We start from the raw sequence: 22,606 nt of genomic DNA, 5'->3' as shown, positions 1-22,606 counted from the left end.
GTGATCTGGAATGGATGTCACGTCTCTAGCCACTGTAGCCTATTACACTGCACACAGGCTGCTGGATCAGTATATGTGTGGACATCTGTGGTATGTTAGACTTTCCAGCTGTCCGGTTGAGGCTACGTATAGCATGCTGAGATTGCCATACATGCCTGTGAGTACTCCACAGTTACACATGGGAGACTGCAAACACTGCTACCTGTAGACACATGCAAGTAGACCATAAGGAGGGAACCTGGGCATCATTACCAACATGCTGTTACTGTTGTTACCGAGACACATACTGTGAACATATAACAATGCATGCTATACCTGTACTACATGGTTGTGCACATATAAAAATGCATGCTACACCTGTACTACATGGTATGTCTGGTGCATGTCAACAGTACACAGCCAATGTTATATACACATCTCTCACCATTCTTACACAACTAACATAATATACACTTCCCTCACTAGTCGTACACAACTAATATAATATACACATCTCACTATTCTGTTCACCCTGTGCATCAGACCATTTGAGCATGTCCCTGCACCGATGGTGTGGATGACAGGGATGCAGCACAGGCTTCATCATATGCACAGGGTGATAATGTGTGTCAGGGGCATAGGCTGCACCAATGGGTGACATCATGTGTGTGGGTAAGGGCCGGTGATATGATTGGACATGTCTGTTCAGTATGCATGTGGGTGCTGCGGTGCCCTATAGATGTGTTTGCTGTGTGCATGTATGTGTGCACACAGTTCTGCCTTTTGTGGGACCTACACAGGGGTATTATTGACAGCTCCAGATTGTACAGACCAGGTTGTACAGCTCACTGTGTCTGGCCACGGCCATGTGACCTGTGCCTGCCTGGGGTTGTACGGGCACTACCAGGTGGAGGTACATATTGGCTACTGTCCGACGACACATGTCCACTGGAACCGTGTCCCCGCTGGGAACATCCAGGGCCATGGCCACATGGCCTGCTGTGTCCTGGTGTGGACAGCACAGCACCAGCTGCACTGCTACTGCTACTGGCACTATGGGAGCAGGCATGTGAGGTGTCACGCTCACGTCGACCTGCACTAGGTGGTGTAGCTGGCCTACGTCCATGTGGCCTATGCCTCACTCCTACCAGATGTTCCAGCACAGACAGCTCACTCTCGTGGATTGCCATGCCATGGTCAAGGATTCCGACCATGTCACCCAATCACCTGTCAAGAACATCAGCAATCTGCTGTTGAGCATTTGCCAATGCCTGGATGTAGTCATTTAGGGTATGGATAGCATCCCTCTGCAGCCTCTGCCCTTCTCTGTTCTGCCATTCAGCATGTGCCTGTGCTGCCATTACAGTCTGGAACATGCGTCTGGTGATACCAGCTGCTGCGCTCTATCCTGCAGGTGCATATCTGCCAGAGGTCCTCCTACAAGCAGCACCAACCACATGCCTGTGTGGCACATCTGCAGACATTACACTGACACCATGGTGTGGAGACACACCTTCTGTAGCCACCACATGTTCCTGTTCCACGCTAACAGACGCTGACTGTCCTTCCTCTATGGCCACTGGTGATGCGGTATGTGTTGGCATCAGAACTGTGTGCGGGAAGAGGGGGACATAGCTGGGATGGCAACCATTGGCACAGATTCAGCCCCTGACAACCCTGCCTGTACCTCATGCATATGTTCATCACTGCTAGTATCTGTGGGGACACTAACATCAGATGGACCGCTGGAGAGTAACGCACCTACATCACCTGTGAATGCAAAGAAAGACTCTAAATTACAATAGACACAGACACACACACACACACACACACACACACACACACACACACACACACACACACACACACACACACACACAGACACACACACAGACACAGACACACACAGACACACACACACACACACACACACACACACACACACACACACACACACACACACAGACACACACCGTGCATGTGATTTGACAGACAGCATGCAGCATGCCTGTGATACAGCTGACGGCATGCAGCTCAGACATTAATAGTGTTAGTAAGCATATCCCCTGAGGTGCACAATACAGCAAGCATGTGTCATATCAGTAGCCATGCAGTTCACACAATCATGGTAGTATGCCTGCATCCCCGTGATACACCATGTGAACCAGAACAGGAAAACAGTACACATGGCTGACGTGACCTTGACATGTAATCTGCTGACGTGTGCATTAACATGCATACATGTCTGACACAATGGTGTCCTGACATGTACAGCGTCGTAATGGCTATCACATTGCGGTGTTGTCTGTCTGCCCTATAGATAGAATGCATGTTTAGCAAATGTGCATGGAAGGGTAGAGTGAGCCATCTACATTGCTCTACAGTGTGAAGTACAGACACTGTGCCATTGCATGGCATCATGAGGCATCTATATTGCTATACAGTGCATAATAGTACACATTGCATAGCCATAACTGCATGCATACCCATGACATAACTGTGGATTGTGACCCATGATGCTGAGGTGTGCACACACCAAACCATGCTGTGTCATGTGACAGGTCAATGGAGGTCCTACAGATGACACCGCTACACAACAACTACAGAGTCTTAGCTGCCTGGCAAACATGTCCACACATAGCGGACTTGTCAATTCACCATGTCCAACATGACATTGCTGTACCACACACACGAGGTGCACAGCTAACGGTGATGTCCTACAGCAGCAAGGGAAATGTACAGTATCTGTGGCCTGATGTGGTGTCAATGTCTGTGGAAGCTGTAGAGGTGACTACTGTCATGCTATGACACGGGCGTGATGTTCAACACATCTTATATGACAGAAGTCAGTGACGCCTCCACTGGCTGTGCACAGGGTGTTAGGATGTCCAGTGTACCACATCAACTATATAATCAGTCAACTAAGGCTATAATTGGGCCATGTGTGGACAATGTGAAACAGGGTGTATACACATCACATCTTCTGTGTGGCTACATATCTCTGGCCATCCCCCATGACCATGTGAGCACGTGTTGGACAAATGTGTGTGATGGTCGTCTATCACACATGTCTGTGTTGTCCCATATGACATACATCCATAGATGTCAGATATGTCACCATGCACAGGGCTATGCAGACAACAGGTTGTATGTGAGATATGGGATATGGGATAGTGTGACATTATTGTAGTCAATACACTACGTGTCTGGGACAAGTCAGATGGCACATCACACTGTGTGCACCCATTGCAGGAGCATATAACACAATGGTGACTCCTGTGGGCTGCCCATATCACAGCTCAATGTGTGGTACTGTTTGCGTACCACACATGTTGTTCCAATGTATAGTACATATGCCTACATTGTAGAACACCTCCACTGTTGTATGCACAGCTGACCACACATGTAGCGATGACAAATACTCTGGTTTCATGTCGGTGTATCATTTTGTTTGTATATATTGCACATGGGTGGCCTGTGTGAATGATGGGTGACGTGACCTGTATATCATGAATGGAATGAACATCAAGTGTGCAAGTGTTAACTGGCCACATGGCGAATAGATCTATGCTTTTACATGCCTGATACTGATGACAGTCTCACTTGCAATGGACTCATGTCTGTGCGGCACGCCAAAGGTACCTGTATAGGGGTGACACAGCAGTATGAACATTATCTATGACTGTATGACAGCCACAGGGTGCACTGTGCATGTTAACACATTCACCTGTACAATAGCATATAGTATGCACATGTGTGCATACACAGGGTAGCATACTGTATTATGCAGCATGTGTGTCCACATACCATGCATATGTTGTTACATTACATAATGTACAGTGACACATGCACATAAATGGGATATAGTAGCCATATGTGCAGTACTGACTTACCAGGAAACTTCAGGCTCATTGGTTGGGAGACACCCACCTCCACAATGGCAGATAGTGTTTGTGGATGCTGTTCTGAGGGTGTCCCCAGACTGGCCAGTAACTCCTCAGTGTGTGTGAGTGGGGGCTGGGTTGGTGGCCCACCACCTGTTCCACCTTGTTCCCTGGCGATTGCAGTGGCACGCTGTTTTGCATGCCGTATCAGGTCCATGCAGTGTCTGCGCACCTGCTGGTAGGTGCGGTTATGGCCACCCACCTCGTTCACCCTCCTGCGCAGATCCTGCCACAGGTCGTATCGCTGCTGGGCATGCTGTGTCACATGGCTGAACAACACCTCGTAGTTTTCATGGAGGTACGGGATGAAGACGTCATCCTCCTGGCGGCTGTATGCTGGAAGGCGTGTACGAGGCATTATCTGTAAGACATAATGATGGTGACAGGTCACAGTTTCAGAGATGTACAGAGATACAGCTGCACATACATTTCTGTGACATCTAGTACATCTGCACAGTTATCTTTGCAAATCACCATGACACTGACACGACTGACGTGTTTGTGTCACACACATGTAACACCCGTTATGCACTGGATATCATTACCATATATGTGTGTCACCTCATTACAGTGTTCATACTCCATGTGAATGCTGTCTTGATGTGGGCATGTCTGTTTGCCTGCACTGGTGTTCTTACCTATCTGCACATGCCTGGATGTGTCCACGGTATTGCTGTTGACCTTGATGCTGTGTATATGTCACATATCAACACAGACACAGCCTTAATGGACTTGAGCAGTGACAATGTACACATACGCATGGAAACCTGTACATGCATGTGTTTTGCCATATACATCTACACAGCACTGTACAGCTGTTCAACATCCAGCCATGGATCGCCTGTGTTGCACATGTGATAGACATGGGACAATGGCTAGTCGGACATCATTCGCAGGGATGGTTATCAACCATAGCATGTACGGGCAAGGTTTCCTAGCTGTAACCGACAGCCATTATGCCACCGCAAGGTGCACCAGTGCCACATTACTGATCCAGACAGTTGATACTACATCTACCATGCTGCCATCACACCATGTATGACTGGGATGACATGTGCAGCTTTGATGGACAGGGTTGCATGGTATAGCAGGAGTATGTCACATGTATGGCACAGGGATCTGTCCAGCATGTGGCGATCCTAGTATTAGTATGGTGGCTGTCCATGTCATATGTCTTTCAGATCAGGATATGGACATGTAGCATGTCCATCATCATGGTGCAGCAAATGTCTTTATGAAAGGTAGACAGCATGCTGCATAGTGGAGGTGAGGATTGTGAAGGCTGGTATCGCCCATCCACGTATGGCCATTACCCTTTAAAAGTGGTATGTGATCCAATATCGGTCACCCCAGTGCTGTATATGCCTGTACAATGATCTCCGTGCTCATGGATGGCACCCTGTCATGACATGGGTACCTCGTATGACTACCTACGGGGCCTGGAGATGTCACCAGGTCAGGGAGGTGTACTGCACAGCACCATCCCTTACACAGTGTCCATAATGTTGACCACAGCCTAGGTGGTAGTTAATGTGTACAGGGATGTTCACCTAGCGGTGACAATGCTGATATCATCCATCAGACTGTGCACATATGTCACACACCTCACCCACACAGCCCATTCTGTATGTTGTTCACAACACTGACACAGCTATTGCTCATAGGTCATGGCCATTCACAACCTTACATACACAGATGCCTAACAATTGTCTATGTGGTATGGGCTATAATGAGGGTGGAGTACAACACATTAACCCTGTTCTACTGTAGCTGGTACTGGTGTGATATGCAAATATCACTCTGGCACCTTTTGTAGGTGTGAGTCTGTCAACAGGCCACTGGTAGAACACTCCTGTGACATACAAAGGTATTTGTAATCAAACATCCGTACTGTCTTGTACATCTGTACTGCTTACATCTACAGTGATAATGGTTCATGGACATGCACACCATACTCAGCAGGGTTATAGTGCGGTGCCACCCATTATGACTGTCATCACCACTTGTGGGTTGATATTATCCAACACCCTATCTGTATTGTATGTTCATGCTAGGCACTTGTTCAGAACTTGTGAGCATGTCATGAGATACTGATTTCTATAGCACCCATTCCACACCATTTCCCACAGGTACACTGGCTGTCCTAAAATTTCCAGCTTGCTTATGGTACAACAGCTGTTGTACACACGTAACTCACATATCCTGTGAGACATGGTTGTATATACAGGCATGTCCAACTGTCACGTACCAGTGCTATTGCCTGTCTATATGATGGATATGTCATACATGTGGCAATAGAGCAATTGTCTCATGTACACATTAAATGCTCACCTCCCAACATACGACACTACAGCCTGTGGGGGATGCACTTATGCAGCCCTGCTGGGGTAATGCTGTCACCAACCCTGACTGCACCTGACAGTCATGTTGGGATGTGTAACATTCGTAACACATCCCACACATCACACAGTCTCACATGATTTCCACCACAGGCCACACATACGAGGACAACTCGTGCAGTACCTCTCCATACTCTGTGTAGGCACCAGAGGCAGCCCCCATCATGGAACACAACATCACCAACTTATAGCCCACAGACTCATGTGTGCCCATCACATACAGCCAATAGGGTGTTATAACATACACAACACACCAGTCATAGGTGACTCTGTAGGCGGTCACACTGCAGTTCCACACAGCAGGCTACACAAGGTGATAGTCGCTTACATCTTGCTGTCGGGTAACTGGTTCTGCAACATAACCTATGCACCCATGCCACACCTCACCAGGTACGATGTGACTGTCATTCTCCATGTTAGTGTGACTGCCCTGAGATGCCACTTCACAGACTACGTGTGCAGGGACATGCAATAGCTCACCAGTCTTGTAGCTCCGAAGGTGTGGGCCAAGCCCTGGGGAGCATTATACATTCATCCGGACCCGATACCACTGTACAATGACTGACTGTGTCACTTCAACAGTTGCGTATGCTTCTGCTGTCATTCCACAGGCATCTGGTATCTGTCTGCTTTGACTGACCTGGTCAAACACAATGCTTTGGTACAGATGACCTGCACCTGTCAGCCCTGGGAGTACAGATCACATATGAGGCTCTTGCGGCTTCTATACTGCCTGTCTTGCACAGTTTCCAATAACAGTCACCAGCAGAACGGGAACTGGCAAGCAAGACATGGGGTCATGTGACACAATGCTTGCATCTTCCTGTGTGACGCATGCAGGCAAGGCACACCTTATAATGCACCACTCCATTATCTCTGCAGTGACTGGGACCTCCCTCTAGGCTCTGCAGAGCACACCTGCAATGACAGGTTATAGACAGACCATACCTTTCAGGCACATACCTGGACTGGCACACCCACAGCTGAGGTGTTCCCATATCCCACTACGTTGCACACACATCCTGGCTAGTTAATTAGCACAATGCATCAGAGGTGCTCCACGTGCAACTAACTGTGTCCAGAATCGCTATACACATTGTAACCAGCTACAGATTCAACAACACACCCCACGGTTACTAGACCTCATTTGTTGGTGTACTGGACAGTAGGGCTCAGACAGATACTACTGATGTGTGACTGACACTACCCCACACTTAACTGGGATAGCCACTCATGTACCGACACATCTGTGAGTCATAACCTCCACTCGGCTGGATCAACCCATACACACCACCTCCAAGACCAACATTATCCTTGACATGAACACTACCAACATGTGCCTGGTGTTCCACACCTGGGGTTATCCCCTCATTGGTGGATTCCAAACATATGCTAATCACCCTTGTTAGCCACATCCCGGCACCACACCCTTCACGGCATACACAGTACATGAGTACTACAACACCTACTACAGACGTCTTATGACAATGGTTGTTGACGTCATGACACCCGTGCAGATGGACATTGCACATACAAAAGCTGAAACATACCCCAGTGCACTTCATTAGCATGTACATGACTGCATAAATCATGCAATTCCACACAGAGCCATGATGGTACACACCAGATAACAGACGCCACTCTGGTGGTCAAGTTCCATGGACATAATGTACAACAACAGGTGGAGGCTGTTGCACAGTGGTGTACAATCACATGGGTGGGGTAGCTCACTGGTCAGCCTCGGTAGGGCCACGGGATCCCTCATCACATACTCCATGACTAGCTACGTAAATATTACTGCGACACATTCCGAGGTGTACCACAAGGCATTATGGTGGTATGTCAGTAGTCAATGGCAATACCCACATCTGCTCTCACATACAACAGTCACTCAGGAACATTACAGTCCCAGGTGATGTAGGCAACATGCTGGCGGATGGGTTCAATGCTAACATTATGCCCTCACACTCACTACAGGGCCACAATCCATGCAAGAACATTGCGGTGTCCCTGTGGTCAAACCAACACAGTACTAACCTGCACTCTCTATGCCCTGGGACACTGGCCCCATGTCACCTTCCAAAGTCCCAGGCTGTGATGTCCACAAACCTCTGAACGACATGTCTCCCCACTAGGCCACCATATTCAGTAATAGCCTTGTATCAGACATTCTGGCCCCTGAATGGCACACAGCAACAGTTATCACACTCCACACAGGTGGCGCCACAATGCACGTGTGGGACTATAGTCCTACACACCTGACTGGACTGTTCTGCATGGCTATGGGGCACATCATCATGGACGTCATTCACAGAGACATTGTTGGGCTCCGGTCCTGTGATGCCACCCGGGTTGGACTTGTTAGGGCCAGAGCATGGCCCCTACACCTGGTGGACTCCTTTCATACAGTTACCAGGGTAGTTGATGATGGTACGGTAGTCCACACATCCTACATTGTCCTCTCATTGCCTTACAGCACCGTTCTCCATTCTGGTATTGACAACATACACATCCACCTGCACATCGTACCCTATGTCTCAGGATGTTATGCAATGTGGGTCATAGACAGGACACACACAATGAGGGTAGCATACCATAGTACCTACTGCATCTCAGTTACACTTGGCATACCACAGTCCTCAGTCATAGGGCCCCTCATGTTCAGTATATGCTTCCCTGAGGTACAGGCTAGCACAGAGGGACTTTCCCTGCCTAGCTTTACAAACCCCTGCATACAAAGCACCATGATTGATCCACCAGCTGATGCTGACTCTATCCATATGGCTGTCACTGTGACAGATACCTGATTTGAATATCATGGCCTCAAGCTGCATGAACATCACCTTTGCATTACACCATTCACCCACTGACTATCACATAAGTGGTAGTCCCCTACATACATGTCACATTGTACATGTTCGTAGTACACACGTATGTCGCACCCACTCCTGTGGTTACCATATTGCCACTGTGGCATGGATATCCTTCTACGTGGCCACACTTATCTGTACTGGGTATGAAGTTGGTACATAGGCACCCATTGTACCTCTGAACCCAATACTTCTACACACATTCAGGGGTACACCTCCCCGTTTAGGGTGTACCTTACACAACAGCTACAGCTTTACATACCACAACATTAACACGCCTTAACGTTTATTGAGCTCTGACAGTTGAAGTATGAGGCTGAACTACGGATACCACATCTGTACACATTTGCATACTACATACTCAGGGGAGACCTCTGCTGAACAGATAGGGCCCATGTCCACAACAGTATTAATGGATATACTCCACATACGCGACATAAGCAAAAGCCACTGTGAGCAACATGCCCATGGATATGTGCACACAAGCAACGATGAGTAGGATGTGCCTGAGGGTTACATTCCCAAACCGGACACTCACCATGCTTTGGAACATGAGTCCTATGTACATCACGCAGGGACACTCAGTAGCACTGTTCATGTGATACCTCCCTTGGTGGTTGGGAGACACATGTACACCAGGTATCACTGCAGTGGCTGTACTGTGCAGAGGTGCAGGTAAAACATGGCTCTGCTGTGCACAGGACACTACCCTAGAGAGGTGCCACTGGTGTGAACACTGTAGTTGTGCTTACACATACACTTGCCAGACTGCATAGTACCCCACTATGAACCTGTGAAGCTATTACATGTCCTTTGTGCATGGTTACTTGGTAGCCCTTCCATTTAGATTAGCTATCATGCTGTTACAATGTCCTGTGCCTACAAGCCATATGTATCCTGTTATTGCACATGCCAATAGATGATACCTTTGGTATGCATGATATGCCTGTTATGCTGTGTAGAATATCTGACATATCTACCTACAATACTATACATTACACATATTTTACATAGTATCCCATAATGCAAAGCATACTTGCACAGCGGGACCACCTTACACATGTCATTGTCATTATATGCCCATACACATGCCTACTGTGACAGTATATCAACATATACTATCCCCTGCTATGGCACGTACTTGTTGGACATACCCTACAACTGATGGCGGGTTATATGGAATTGTTCTGTTTAAAGCACTCATGTAGCACCCCTTGTGGTGTCTGTGATGTGTATCTTGTGGCCCACTGCTGGACGCACAGATTCTACAAGCGTTAGTATGCTCAGCAAGACATCACTACATAAATACCTTTTCCCACTTTATGCATTGTGGACACTTTTAATTAATGCAAACCAGGCTATACATACAGTAAATAATTAATACAAAACATGCTATACATAAACCTACATACCGCGTGTTCTACATACCTTGTTATGTCCCACATTGGTCATTTGCTGAGGTGGCAACCCTACCATAGGTACATCTTGGCTAGCAATAGTGTTAGGTGATTCTATACATGATTGCGTGTTCTACTCCTGGCAGTGGTCGTTTTACCCTTCAGAGCAGGTGCTATTAGTACAGGGGTGGATAATGTTGGTTTCACCTGTTCTGGACATCATTGACCGTGATCTGCGTGATATTCGGAGAAGCTTATCCCCGTTTCGCGCATATCCGTATAGTCATATTTAAACATCGCTTACCAGCAGTGGGCAACGCATATTCCCGCTAATGTGTGCTAAACATGATCTGATGACCTGCATCCGACATGCATTACTCATGCCTTCGGGATTACGTTACATTCCTTGCAGGACGTGGAACCGGGAACATGCACGACGGTCACTGCATTTAACACATGGATATCTGGGATATGTACACGTGTTATGTCGTTTTGTACGTGGAGTATACTATGGCTGTTACTCCATACCATACTCACATGGGTAACTCAGTCAGTTTACATATTGATGAGTCCAGTTAATGGTGTGTCCATGTGATGTTTACTAGATGTGCTCCGGCAGTGGGTATGTATATCACAGTGAGCCACACACGATACTGTGCTACACCTTCAAATGACCATACGTATGGCATGCTGGGGTGACGAATACCTGTCATGGGTACAACTCATGCCTTGACACAACATCCATGATTTTATTGTGTGGAGCCCCTCATTAATGCAGCAGGGACTCTGTGATGAGTGTGTGCAGAACAGTGCTTATACACATGTGCTCCCACGATTGCCTCTGCTCCACTAAGCGACAGTTGATTACTCGATGTTGTGGCAACAGCAGACACTGTTTGCCCCATTTGGTGTATGCCCTCTGACAATTGGCCGTGTACCTACCGATGTACCTGGGAACCTATACACACAGCACCACCATATGCTGATAGGCGCATGTACTGTTCAGGTGTTGACATTCCATGTTCCAATAGCTGTTGTGTGTACAATGTTTGAGGGCTGTCTATGTAGGATTCACACAGAGGGCCACCTATACATTACAATTTACAGGTGGTCGTGTTTGTGTGCCATCCATTTTACTGTGTGTGCAGATGGAGAGGTGTGTCAGTCCGTAGGGACCTACACTGTCAGAGCATGTGCTATACGTTCCCTCTTTGCCAAGGCATAGGCATATTGGGCACGCCTCCGTCTGCCTACTGGGGCTGGCACAGTGTGTTCGTGGTCTGAATCCCTCTGTGCCTGTGATGGCCTTGGCAATTGCGGTGGGCTATGAGGGCCTTCATCATTTTGTCCCTGCTGCAGCTGTTTCCGCAGGATCATATTATGTAGCATGGCACATACTATGACGATGTAGGCACACATGCCTGGAGAGTACTGCAAGGCTCCACCAGATGTGTCCAAGCATCGGTACCATGGTTTCAGCATCCCAAACACACGGTCTATGATGATTATGGTTTCTGCGTGTGCCTCATTATGGCGTTCTTGCATGGGTGTGTGTGCATTTCTGATGGGAGTCATCATCCACGGCTCCAGTGCATAGCCAGCATCCCCCACAAGGTGGCCATGTGGGATGTCCCCCCTGACAAATACCTGATACAGCTGTGAGGCATGCCAGATATGGGAGTCATGGTAGCTTCCAGGGCTGCCAGCACACACATCCATGATAATGCCCTGGGCATTGCACATGACCTGGCAGTTGATGGAGTGGAATCCCTTGCGGTTTATGTAGGGCCTACCATGCGCACTGGGTGTTGACTTGATTTGTATGTGCGTGCTGTCTATCGCACCCAGTACCTCCGGGTAGTGTGCCACATGGTGAAAGTGACGCATATTGCTGGCCAACTCCTCCTGAGTTTGGGGGAAGTATATATGCTCATTGGCATGTGGTAACATGGCATCCAGGAACTGGTGTAGTACCCTGGATGCCGATGCCTGTGAGATCCCCATTATATTTCCAGTTGGCCTTTGAAAGGTACCTGTGGCTAGTATTCACAAGCTTACACATACCTTTGTGTCCACTGGGATGGGTTCCCCTCTGTTTTTTCTGGTTCTCAGGCGTGGCCGGCACAGCTCCACTATTTGCTGTAAGATGTCCCTGTCCACCCTGTAATGCTCTATCTCCAGATCATGTAGCCCCTGGTAGGTTACTCTTGATCTGAACACTCTTCTCCTCCTCCGGGGCCTGCGGTGGTTGTCGGCATCATCCTCCACAACACCGTCAGTCTCTAACACATGCTGATGAATCACAGCTATGGCAGCTCCCAACATGTACATTTTAAAAGTTCCCCATGTGTTTACACCTATGGTGCAGTGTTTGGGAATACACAGGTGTGTGTAGGGTGCTTTCACACTTTATACTATTGTGTTGTGAACACCGATGATGTCATAGGGTGTGTATGTACGATCGTAGCTACAGGGTATCTTATGTGTTTTACTACCAGAACTACTATTGTGGTGCCGTTGGTGTTGAATTACATTTGGCTGCCGTGGATTACCTCTTGACCTTCCCTTTACATTTCTGCATATTCCACCTACCATTTTCGGGCATGCATCCAGCAGCCTGCTTTCATTTGTACTTTCCTAGACCAGGCTTATCTTGCGTAATGTGTGCTATTGCCAGTCTACTGTTGGTTTGATTTGCTCTGCTATGACAGATCTCCTATCTTTGCAATCCAATGCCTCCCCTCCTTTCTTTGCATTCCAATGCCTCCCCTATCCTGTTTTGCAGGTTTCTGTGAGCAGACTTGTCAGCTGCTGTCAATTGGCCGCCGTGAGCTGATTGGTGTTAATTGCTCATTAGTACTCCAATTAGCCTACTTCGCCATTTCCTTCTTTTCTTCCCCTGACCTTCCTGTTTGTGCTATTGTTCGCGGCACATGCATCTGCTTACCGGGTTTCGGGCACGTTTTCATCCCCTTACACATGCGCTTTTGGCCACCATGTGTGCTCTCAGCTAAACGATTCTATACCTTCCTCCTCACCCCTGTCCTGCAGCTTTGCTTAGCAATGGCCAGGCCAGATTTGCATTGCTCCAATGTGCTTACTGCTATGGTGGCACACTCCTCTGTTGATGTCATGTATCTCCTCTGAGCCACTCCTCAGTGTTATAGCGCTACTCCATATGGTACAACTTTCATCCGGCGGGACATTTGTGATTCAATATTACCTGCCTCATTTGCATGGCATTGACTACTAATTCATAGTTACCGCACTGAACACTGTCGCAGGCCCTTAGCAACCCTTGCACCTTGGTTGTGGTGTTCCATGCCTACCATTGCGTATTATGGTGTAAACCTGATTTGTATTACATTGCGATTTTATGACATTTTTATATAATTTCTTTATGTTCCTGTTTGCGCACACATGCCCTGCGGTTGTACTGTGCGTTACTGTGGACATGACATTAAATGTTGTTTTTTAGGTATTGTGCATCTTTTCTTATGCCATTGGCTGTGTATTTAGCCATTGGCATATGTTAACTTTGTAATACATGAGTCTGGTCCGCTTCCATAGCTCCGATGTTCTGTTTGGGAAAATGTAAACCGTGTTTTTTGGTTTACATTTAGGTTCATAGGTTCATAGGTTCATACTAGGCTATCTGCCCTAGGGCATTTATAAGCCTAGCCAGAATGTGTTTGGCTTTCGCCACCCATTTTAAATTTATTTTGCTATGCCCTTTTTCGAGGTTAGTATACTGTGCCTCTGTCTAACAGTGACACAGAAGTGATACCCGGGGTAAACCTACAATCTCACATCCACTCATCAAGATTTCTCTTGAAGAGAGTCAATGAGGGACTCTGCCTAACCTGGACTGGGATTTTATTCCAGAGTGAAGGGAGCCTCTGGGTTATGAATCTGTCCCTCCAGCATGTCCTATTTATTTCAGTGCTGAGGTTCAAGTCTCTCGAGCGTGTAGCTCGATGGGATTTGGATTTTCTGAGGTGCAGCATGTCCATTAATTCCGGGTTGGACATGGCTTTATACGTCAGGCACAGATCACCTCTGAACAGGCAGTATGCCACTGAGTAGAGCTGGAGTTTCTTTAACCGGGCAGCATATGGCATCTGTTTGAGCCCTTTGATCCTCTTGGTGAGGTACTTTTGGGGTCTTTCCAGTTGCTGCAGGTGTCTGGTAAGGTACATCCCAAAGGGCATTGTACTCAATTATGGGCCTGATGAGGGATGAGTAAAGAGGCACGATGACGTCCCTGATCTAGATGTGAATCCCTTCATGATTAGGTGGGCTATATAAAATGTTTTTCTAACCACTTTGGCCACGTGGTTGTCAAATGAGAGATTGCTATCAACTTGGGTCCCCAGGTCCCTAATTACTTCTTCTGTACTTAATGGATTACCACCTATGTGGTAATTTGTGGCGCTTTGTTTTGCCAAAGGGGATGACTATACACTTTTGGCATTTAGCTTGAGGCCATGGCTCTGGCACCAGTTGTCTGTTTCTATGAGGCCCTTTTGGAGGATGCTTGTGTCGACTGGAGAGTCGATTATGGCACCCAGTTTGCAGTCATCTGCGAACTTGGTCAGCCACAGTCCTTCCGTGTTGGCCTGTACCTCCGAAATATATACCGAACAAGAGAGGTCCCAGGACTGAGCCTTGTGGGACACCACTTGTAACTGGTTTCGAGTCTGACATGGCTCCAGCAATTCTAACCATGTGGGTTCTGTCCTTGAGCCAGTTTGCAATCCATCTAGTGACATAGGGGTTTATATTTAAGCTGGTGAGCTTATCTATAATGCCCGAGTGGGGTATTGTATTGAAGGCTTTTGCGAGGTCCAGGTAGGCTGTGTGGTCCACCTTCCCCTCGTCAATGGCCTTGGTGACTGTTTCAAAGAAATCAAGCAGGTTTAAGAGGCAGGATCTGCCCTTAACAAAGCCGAACTGGGTAGGATCCAGTGTTTGTAGGTCTCCAATATCTTTATTTATGAGGTCCATGATGATCCTTTCCATAGCTTTGCAGACCAAGCTAGTCAGGCTTATGGGGCAATAGTTTCCAGGATCTGTTGAGGCACCACCTTTATGGAGAGGGACCACTGTTGCTGTATGCCACTCTTTGGGCACATATCCTGTAGTAAGGCTGAGATTGAACAGTAGTTTTATGTTTGGGTTTAGCTCTTCTTGGAGTTCATGTAGGACGCAGCCCAGGACACCATCTGGTCCCATTGATGCTGTGCTTTTTGCTTTGGAGAGGGCGGCTCTTACCTGAGCATCTGAGATGTCAGGGGGGCAGCACTCTGCTGGGATAGATATTTGCCATTTCCATGGGCTTACGCTACTCCTGCACCAATTCATGAATCGCTATCTGCCTTCATTTGCATGGTGTGACACTGCGCATGGGGTGATTAGCATACCTATGCCGTGGGCTGTGCAGTTCTGGTGTACGCCGGTAGTGCACATGGAATTGGATCATACCTGAATCACTCGACGGCCATATTTGGCATTATTCCGCCTACGCTGCACCTGCACCTGGTGCAAGCTTCATGAATCCCGGGGAGTGTGTTCTGTGTGGTTTAGAATATAGAGTTGTAATACATCAAACCTTTCTAAGAAGTGACAATACAGCCTTTCTGTACTCATTAACATAATGTAACTTTATACGTAGATGAGCAATAAGATACAATTCAAGTGAACCAAGCTTTAGTCTCATTTCCACATCAGTCACTAATCGAATGAGTTAATATCATATTTATTAGAGTAATTGGACGGTTTGCTATTGAAATGTCGAACGGCACTACATCGACTGTACTAAGTTCGAAAATAGTAATGTTGACGACAAAAAAACAATCTAGGACTGTGTTTTAACATGGGTCGAGGTAGGGGAGATGTTTGTAGTTCTGAATAATACTGAACACCTACCTCGACCCATGTTAAAACCATTCCTAGATTGTTTTTTTGTCATCGACATTACTATTTTCGAACTTCCATGTTCCACTATAGTACAGTCGATGTAGTGCCGTTCAACATTTCAATAGTAAACCGTAATTGGACTCTTAAATGTTAATTTAATTGTAAAGTATGGAAACTGTCTCTATAAATAGTTCTGTACTATTAATATATCTATGTACAACTGATTATAACCAGAATATTAGACTGGTAAAGAAATATCAGCATATAATTTCTTCTGCAATACTATTATTAGCATTCATAATGTTATAAAAGCTCATTAAATAAATAAGGAAACTCTTACAGAGAAAGGAACCATCTAACTAAAGAACTGCTATTATTGTTTTATGCTTCAGTTACTATACTACTCATTTGAACTATTCAGGTGTTCTGGAATTGTTAATTATTGCTACAAGGAATCCTCTATTTTGTAATTAGTATATTTAATGATTAATGTATTTACATAATTTCATTATACAGGGAATTAAAATTTTATATATAAGAAACTATAATCGTTTCCTTTCTGAATTATTAATTAATATTAACTAATCTGTTAATTAACTTTAATAAATGGTATTACTTATTTTGGTAATATTACATCTCCTGGAATTTCAATTTGGAGCTCAGGTACAAATATATTTCTTTATTTCTTGTTAGTTATGCAAGATAATCTGATTAAGCATTTCTGTTCCTTTGGATTAGGAGTGTATTTCACTCCATGTTGGTTAACAGGATTCATTAATTTGTTAATTGTTTGGCTATATGTAGTTAACTACTTTTTACCATTTTTTTCTCTTTTCTATTGACCTAAATTTAGTTCTTACATTTATCATATATTAGGAAGAATTAATCTGATTATATTGTACAAAATTAGCAGAAAAGTTGTGCATCCTATCAGAATCAAAAAACTTTTGAATATGTCTCAAACTATAAATACTTCATAAACATAGTAAATTAGACGGACTTAACCTTACTTTCTCTAAATGTTAATGGATTAAATAATCCAAGGAAAATATCTAATCTACTAAGATATTTAAAATTAAATAAAGCGCAAGTTGTATTTATAAAGGAGTCTCATTTTAAAACAAATTATAAATACAGTTGAAATCCAATGGAATACATAAGCTATCTCACTCTTCATATAAAAAAAGACAGAGAAGTTTTAATACTTTGGAGGAAAAATGTCACTATTCCACAAATTATTTATAATTATGAAGACAAAGAAAGACTTATAGCAATTGTAATAATAAGATTTATCAACAGAATGTGGACAATGGTTAATATATATTGGTTTCCTGGCATAGGAATAGGAACAGTTAGAAAACACATAGACCTCATTAAGAAAGTTTATAAAGGCAACCTGATAATTGGAGGGGGCTTTAATTGTATTTTAGATAGCTCATAGACCACTAATAAAATATATATTTGTCTTACTTCTATAGGGAAAGCTCTTAAAAATGGAGTGAAAATTTAAACCTAATCGATACTTATAGATATAAAGAGAATAACTCATCACTGTTTTCTCATAGAAATTACAGGCTTGACACCCAAATTAGAATTGACAAAATTTATATATCTCAAGATTTGAATATGAAAATAATTAAATTTTCCATATCCCCTTGCTCTCTATCAGATCACAATTCACTTATCCTCAAATTGTAAATATATTTTAAGAGACTAACTTTTACAACAAGAATCCTGGCTTATATCACTAAAATAAAACTATTCAAACCAAGGCTAGACTCTGAAATACAATACTTCTTAGATGCCAACCAGTCTGAAGAAACAAATTCAGTAATATTATGGGACACTGAAGGCCTACCTACATGGTAAAATTATTTCATGGTTTAAAATTAAAACAAAAGAATGTGAATTGGAACTACATAATATTCAAAAAACAAATCATGGATACTAATAATGATGAATCAAAATATTTACTCATAAAAAAAAACAATTGAGGAGTTAAATAAAAAATATAATTAAATATTAACTCATAAAACTAACCTGGCACTAGAAAAATTAAAACTTAACTCATATTAGGTCACCAAAACATATGCACAATCTAGTAATGAGAGTTAAAAGACAAACCATTGAAAATAATATCACAAAAATCATTCATGAAGGGAAAATAACAAAATGGTTTCAAATATTAGTGCCATTCTTGAAACTTTTAAGTATCACTACACTGACACTGATCATCAGACAAATGATAATTCACATCTCAATTCCTTAGATTTAAATATAAATTTATCTAAAATAAAAAAATACCAGAACATTTAAAATTAGGTATTCAAAAACAAATCTTCCTCAAGGAAATAGTTGATAAAATTAAAGAAAGCAAAAACAATAAAGCTCCTGGAAATGATGGAATTATAATTGAATTATATAAGATATTCCCATCTTCAGCTATTTCAATTTATCATGAAACCCTAAATGAAATACAAACACAAAATATAATACCACCTTCATGGAGATATTCATTAATTATGCCCATTATAAAGGAAAATAAATATCCGAAACAATGCAGTTCATATAGACCAATTTCACTACTTAATAATGATTATAAAGTTTTCATGTCTATTCTAGTTAATAGAATCAAAAAATCTTTAATACACATTATAAATGAAGATCAAACAGGATTTATTTATAATAGGCATACCTGTGACAATATTCAAAGAATTTTAACTCTTATAGACATCTTAAACTGAGGTAACCAAGGAGCCCTTTTAATTGCATTAGACATAGAAAAAGCTTTTGATACACTAAAATGTGATTATCTTTTTAAAGCTCTAGAAATTTTTGAATTTCCCCCTCACTTCATATCTTTGATAAAAAAATATATAAAAATAATCTTGCTTATGTAAAACTTGGTCCTTTTACCTCAGAAGCCATTGAAATCTCCAAAGGTACAAAACAAGGTTGTCCTATATCCCCCATTTTATTTGCTCTAGCAATAGAATTATTTGCAACTGTAATACGCTGTGATACAAAAAATAAAAGGAATTGATATACATGATCAATTTAATTCAAAATCATGCTTTTTGCAGACAATATACTCCTCACCTTGAGTGTCTCTGAAGACTCTCTTCAGGAATTAGATATACAAGCCAAAAAATGTTATCATAATTCAGGTCTACGTATTAGTGATATAGAATCTAATTATATGTTATTGAATAAAAAACATAACACTCATTTCAACTCAGACCATATAATTGGTGAACAGGCTGTCTCTATAAATTATTTAAGGATTTCACTATGTGAAACTATTGTTACAACTTTAACTACAAACTTCAAAAATATTTTAATTACTGTAAAATAATGAACAGAAAAATGGAATAGAATGCACTTAAAATTCAAGGATGGATTGCAATTAATAAAGATGGCACTACTTCCAAAAATAAATTACATGGCAGAAGCTATTCCCATGATACCAAATAAAAAGTCTTTTAAAGGAGATCAACAAAATTCTATTAAACTTTCTCTGGTTTCCAAAGATGAATAGGATAGCCTTTTCTCATCATATTAGACCTTGGGAATTGGGAGGAATTAACATCCCTGATTTAGAAACATATATTAAGGCTTCAATTTTCAAAATAGTTATTAACTGGATAGATCTTAACTTCTCTTCTGCTTTGAAATTACTTCAAACTATCATTTTCTTAAATGAAAATAAATTAGCAAAAAATCTCCTGCTAAATGATCAAATTAATACATTTTGGCATATACTATGTGTTAGCCTACAATACAATACGGTGAAACCCACCAATCTAAACTATGTAAATTATATTTACAATTTATTTAGATCTTTTATTAATTCCAATATGGATATAAAATTATGGTAGGAACTGCTAACTCCCTTTAGTACTACAAAAAATTTCTTCAACAAAATTCATAAAAGTATTCTTACTAATTGGGGATTAAAAAACTTCACTTGCTGGCAGCACTGTATAAAGAGCCAGTATGTACTATACATTCAACAAATAAAAAATACATTTGATATTCCAAACACAGACTGCCTAGTACTTCAAAGTATCTTATCTTATGCACAAGATATATGCAGAATAATTAACAATTCATCCTTTAAAATTAAACCTAAGCTTGCAACTTACATGCAGGAAGTGATATATAACAATTATAACTGGACAAATTTAATATCAAATTTGTACAAAATCTTAAAAAATAATAAAGTTAAACCTAAACAAAATTATTGGGATTTTATCAGTACAGGGCATGCAATTAATCTATCAACTGAAAGTAAAACTAATTTACTGTACTCTACTAAATTAATTTCTAACTTACAAGTGTGGAAGATTTCCACATGGAAATTTCTGCATAGAGCTTTTTATACTCCCAATACGATAGCTAAAATTAATTCTTCCCAAGATACCAACGATATATGGATATAAAATGATGGTGGGAGCTGCTAACTCCCTTTAGTATTACAAAAAATTTCTTCAACAAAATTCATAAAAGTATTCTTACTAATTGGGGATTAAAAAACTTCACTTGCTGGCAGCACTGTATAAAGAGCCAGTCGGTACTATACATTCAACAAATAAAAAATACATTTGATATTCCAAACACAGACTGGCTAGTACTTCAAAGTATCTTATCTTATGCACAAGATCTATGCAGAATAATTAACAATTCATCCTTTAAAATTAAACCTAAACTTGCAACTTACATACAGGAAGTGATATATAACAATTATAATTGGACACATTTAATATCAAATTTGTACAAAATCTTAAAAAATTATAAAGTTAAACCTAAACAAAATTATTGGGATTTTATCAGTAAAGGACATGCAATTAATCTATCAACTGAAAGTAAAACTAATTTACTGTACTCTACTAAATTAACTTCTAACTTACAAGTGTGGAAGATTTTCACATGGAAATTTCTGCATAGAGCTTTTTATACTCCCAATAAGATAGCTAAAACTAATTCTTCCAAGGATACCAAAGATATTATATGTTGGAGGTGTTCATTAAGTTGTGAAGCTGATTGGACTCACATAATATATGATTGTAATAACATTAAAACAGTTTGTAAAGAGATTAGTAAATTCCTTCAAGCCATCTTTACAGATAATTTTGTATTAACTAAGCCGTTGATTCTATTGAATGTTAATGAAAAAACAAAAATGAGTAAAATAATTTATATCTTCTCTGGACTATACTAACAGTTGCTAGAAAGTGTATTACAAGAAAATGGAAATCCTCCTCAGAACCTACTATTGAAGACTTTTTGATTTTACTGAAAGAAAGAGTGCTATTGGAAATAAAGTCAAGGAACTAAGAATCTTTCCTAAAACATGGATCAACAACCCTTGGAAGAAAATTCTTTCTCTTATTGAAACATTAAATTATATCACAATCTTTTCTGAAGTAGAAGAGAGAGAGAGAAATAGAAATACTTGTAAATGTGTAACTCAAATTTCTTCAACTGATTGTTCTTCCTTTTTTTATTTAGGCCAATTGTAAATATTGTATATAGTATGTTATAATATGTTATTCATTAGATAAAAATATTTTATTTATTGTTATTTTTGGAAATTAATAAAAATTGAACTGCGGTGGTGGTGTTGCGGTAGCGTTGTCGCCTCACAGTAAGATGTTGTCCTGTTCGATTCTCAACTAGAGCATCTTCTGTGTGGAGACATGTGTGAATGGGTGTACCTTCGTTAAAGGTTGTGCGTCAGGGCCGGCAACTTGGCATGTAAAAATCTACTGCCAACCATTAGCAGACCGGAGTTCCACTGTGGCGACCCCTAACCGGGAAAAGCCGAAAGACACAACAACAACAATAAAAATTGTTTGAACAAAAAAAAAAAAAGAAAGTGAAATATTATTTATGTGATATGAGTATCTTACAGCATGCCAGTATGACACTATTAATCCAATAACATCCATAATGCAGGTTAGTTAACAAAAACAAGTAACGGCATTTCTCAATTACATCTATCTACCTGACACATCCACAAAGAGTCAGACATACATACATTGGCCATCCCTCCACAAAAGTAATGCTTCAACAGCTAAAGGGGACCACAGCTGTTG

The sequence above is a fragment of the Protopterus annectens genome, chromosome 4.part0, assembly GCF_019279795.1.
Source record: "Protopterus annectens isolate FY-2018-M chromosome 4.part0, PAN1.0, whole genome shotgun sequence".
Classification (NCBI taxonomy): Eukaryota; Metazoa; Chordata; order Ceratodontiformes; family Protopteridae; genus Protopterus; species Protopterus annectens.
The sequence above is the reverse complement of the archived record's forward strand: the minus strand, read 5'-3'. Positions refer to the sequence as shown.